Source organism: Asparagus officinalis, chromosome 9 (assembly GCF_001876935.1).
Source record: "Asparagus officinalis chromosome 9, Aspof.V1, whole genome shotgun sequence".
Taxonomy (NCBI): Eukaryota; Viridiplantae; Streptophyta; class Magnoliopsida; order Asparagales; family Asparagaceae; genus Asparagus; species Asparagus officinalis.
This window is the reverse complement of record NC_033802.1, coordinates 31,245,450-31,250,282: the sequence shown is the minus strand read 5'-3', so window position 1 is coordinate 31,250,282 and position 4,833 is coordinate 31,245,450.

The window sequence follows — 4,833 nt, the reverse complement described above, 5'->3', positions numbered from 1 at the left end:
AACACGGGTAACGACTTTATATTGTATAGATATCAAATTTCTGATTCTTGCGACTTTTTGGTCTTTTCCTTTAGGCTTTTTGGACTAGGTTTGGGTGGCCCTATATAAACCCCCTTTTGCTCTCATTTTTTCTGTTGAACCAACCAGAGAATGTTTTAAGAAAGCTGTTAACAAGGGTTTAAAGTTTGTTTAAGTTGATTTAACGTGTGTTTATAGCTTTAAGCATTTTCGGAAGTTAGCAGCTTTTATTGAAATTTAATTTTACTAAGAGCTTCGAGGAGATCATCTTATTGAAAGTTTGAGCTTCCAACTATTCTCCTGTCCACCTCTTGTTATCTATTGAGAAGTTTTTCTAAACTCAAACTCTAGCTTGTACATTTATTATACTTGTTTGAAGGCACCTTGATTCTAGCTAGATTTTATTATTTGAGCTTTTAGTTTTTTTTGCAATTTATTTGAATCTCATTGTTACACCTACACCCACATTGAGTTATCGTATTTACATATATAGTATAATTGCGGGTGCTGAGAAAATTTGTAAACATTGCAGTTCGCAGCTTAATTGCAGCTTCCTCATCTGATTGTACGAGAACAACTATTATTGTATTTCGTAACTTAATTAAATGAGCGACACTTGTAATACACTTGATACACCGACGAGCAAGTGTGCTTGTTGGCGAGACGCTCAGCCGGGATCATCCCATAGAGGAGTAGCATCGGTTGACGAACCTAGGAGAGGCTTGCCTATTGCCGCAGCACTTAGGGAGACCGTGTAGTTCAACACCTTAAGAGGGGTGTAGATGGGATTACAAAGACTGAGCTGTAAGTTGTCCTAGAGCTTTTCGCGTAAACTAGGAAGAACCGTATTGTTGAGGTGTAAGGCTTATTCGGGCCGTCCTCGTGAACGGTTAGAAAAACCTGGTTGTGCCATAGTTTGCGGATCTCCTCGAGGTGAAGCGAGCGGAGGCACGTAGCGTCATGAGGAACCGAAATCCGCTATCATATCGTTTTGTGATTTGCATGGCGCACTTATTTTTTATGTTCATATCTTATTATCGCCTTTTGTATACCCCTTGCTTGTTGCATTATATTGCCCACTCATCTAGCTTGAGGCATTGTTTTTCCTTAGCCGGTAATTATACATCCTTGCATATATCCCATAGCTATATCTCATTGCTAGGATATTTATCTTTTGTTTCATATTGCATATTGCTGATCAAATTAGTCTATATCTATCTTGCAAGAAATAATTGCTTAATAAGTTTTAATTTTGGCATAAAATCGGTATTTAGATTAGCATAAGGACCCTTAATCACCCCCTCTTACTGGGCTTCTACAATTGGCTAGCCATGAGCTTGTTGCCTTATTTTGATTTAAGTCTAATCACCTTTGAGTAAAGAATCCAAGTTATCTTTTTTTGTGCTAATCCTAGTTGATGATTGTTATTTGTTCTTGCTTTGCATATATTCACATATATTATCATGAATATTAAATGTATTTCGTTTATGGCCTATGAATCAAATGTTCACATATAATCACCCCCCTCTAGCGTCTACAAATTGGTATCAGAGTACGGCTCTTTGTTTTAACTCTAATTACCTTGATTGTTAAAGATCCAAGTATCTTTTATATGCTAAATTCTATGTTATGATTGTTTTGATTGCGTGCATGATATCGACATATATCATCATGAATATAATGTATTTCGTTTAGGCTTGGAATCAAACTGTTGCTCCTAAATTCATTAATCCCCTATGCACAATGGGCTTATAGATTTAAACTTCTTGTACAATTCTAGATAATAATTGACTTTATGGAAATTCATATTAATTTGCTTGACATTGCTGCCATGTTGGTGAGAAATCCTGAAGTGCGAACCGAGTGATCATGATAACTAAAATGACTTTACATATGAACAAGCTTTGCTTAGGAATTTTTGCTTAATGCTTTTGACTCATCATTTTCTAACAAATTGTTTATTTTGATAGTGCTTACACTTTGAAATTTTATTTGAAGCCACATCAAGGGGGCACTGGAGGCAATTCCGACAAGCCTTTGAGAGGATTCTTCTTTAAGTTCATGTGGAGCATCATTGCACCACGGTCACAGAGGATTAACTCTTTGTAGTAAGCGATCCCGATTCCGGATAATTGATTTATCTATTGTATGAACTGCTTGTGCATTATGAAAGATTATCTCATGGCCTATACTAAATTTACAAAATAATTTATTGATCTTAAAATCAATATATTAGGTTTAAAATCGATCATAGTGCCTAGCTTCCAAACTTTGTATTGTTGTTGATTAAAGAGAATGCTATTTTTTTGTTTTCTTTGATCAACAAAAACAATAAGTTACTTAAGTTGTGGAAAATAATATATGTCTTTCATCTATTGCTAGCTTAACTCATACTAATAATGATGCCATGATAAGAAGCTTAGCGAACTATTAGAAAAGCAGTTTAATTCTTTTTAGAAATGATTCATGTATTCATCTACTTCTATTTCCAATGCGTTGTATGCATATATGCATGCAGTTTGGAATCGTAAGTGAAAAAATCGCAATATCATGCTTTTATTCAATATTAAACACATGCATTGATAATCATAGAGAACGCTTATGGGCACAATGTTTGCTTTAAATCTAGTGTTATAACTGTATAAATCACCTACCACTATGCATCACTTGTATAACAAAGTTTACAAGTGCCTCCATTGTGAGTCGTAAAAGGCCATTTTAGCTAAATTTTTGCTATGATGCCACAAAAACATAAGAATAATTAATCCTTCTTGTGCATCTCATCAAGTCTTCTTCATCACATGTACACAATACATGCACATAATGTTTTATCATAAGCATGCTAGTGTGTATCATGTAATTTATTGTTGGTCCGGTTTGGCCATTTGGCAAAGTTTTGCTTTGATTTGGAAAAAGAATTTAAGTTTTCAAATATTTTTAGTAAACCACAATATTTTACAATATTGATGTTGCTGGTAGATATGGCCACTTTAGCGCAAGTTTTGTTTGATAATGTTTCACATTTTGCCAAAATATTCCTAAAAGATCATCTATGTTTGCAAATGTTTTCCGTGCACGCAAGCTAATGGTCTACAAAAACAAATGCGGATCTCTTTTTTATTGCACAAATTACAATCAAAAGTGGTCATTTGAGAATGAATATTGTTTTTGACCGTGTTAGCTGCACCATATGCTGCCCAAACAGGTTCAATAACCTAGGATGTGAGCCTTAAATGATAGCCGGTTATTGCTCCCTAAACTTTTTTGTTACCAAGAATTTCTGGTACCAAAACAAATTTTTAATTTTTAACCAAGTATTTAGTGTTTTTCTTTTTCCTTTTCTTTGGTTTTAAAAATATTGTTTTAAAATCTTTTTGTTCATTGAAAACATTTTTCTTTTATCAAATCTTTTGTTTGCATTTTTGATTGAGAGGTTTGTATATATACCCCTCCGCGATTTATTATGGTGTTTATTCCAAATCAGTTTTACGGGGTGTCTTAAATGTCTTATATAGGTTGATTACTAGCTCAAGAGTTAATTATATGATTCGCCTCTTTGCATTTTAAAGAAAATCAATGATGGTTTGGTTTTATACTCTAAAAATGATTTTTTTTAAAAATCATAGTTCATAAACTCTTGTATGTTTACTTTTTGAACTATGAAAACTTGTTAGCTTTGATTTTTTCTTTTGAATTCATTATATAAGCACAAATAGTGATTCAAATTTCAAATATGCCCTTATATAATTGTATTCTTTATGTGGTTTGATCAAGCTTATACAAGAAAATTTTCTTTCTCTGATCAAACATTGTGTTTTTGGACTCAAATCCCATTTGATTTATTACTTCATTGCAGTGATTGTTTTTTCCTTCTTGATTAAACTTTTTGACATGATTCTTCATGTCCTCTTCTTTTTGTTCTTCTAAATCTATTCTATTATATGGCTTTTATATTTTTTTTGTCTGTTAATGAGACACTGATTTTCATTTGACATATTTATATGTGTCTTTATATGTCTTTTTGTATAGTGACGTTTTGTGTTTAGCAGTTTCTTGCTTGCTGCGACATATGTTATTGCCTTAGCCATCAATTTGCATATTTTCATTAAGAGCATTTTGATAGGCCGGAGCACATCCCATAATATCTTTTATGCTGTTATAGTCACTCATTCGCTTATACGGTAGGGGCGAGCTTTCGCATCTCTTTCATCTATTATGATTTCCCCTTTTTAATGTTGTCATTTAGGGGGAGAAAATTGTGAGTAATATTCTTTTCTTGTTTATATGCATGATAATTTCTAATTTATATATTCAATTTCTTCTCATGCATATATTCCTTTTTGTAATTGCTTTGTCAGTCATCAAAAAGCGCGGAGATTGTTAGCCTTTCTTATTTGGATGATGATTTAACAAATAATTTACAATCTTAATATTGTTTATCTAAGTCGTTTGTGTTTTATTATTTATTGTAGACAAACAATTAAGTTTGGAGGATGGATGGAATCAAGCTTTCATGATCATATCCATGGAGGTTAGCGGAATCCAATAGATGCAGTGAGCCTTGCTATCAAGTTAAAGATCCACATTTACAAGCTTCATCCAAGTCTACCTCTACGAAGTTGAGCTACAATGAAGATCAAGATCAAGCTTGGGTAACATTTAGTTTATGTTGGTTTATATTATTGTTAAGTACTTTAAACTCAATCATATATACACACACATTTTATTGGTTTCTATGTATATATATATATATATATATATATATATATATATATATATATATATATATATATATATACACATTTTGTTTTTTTG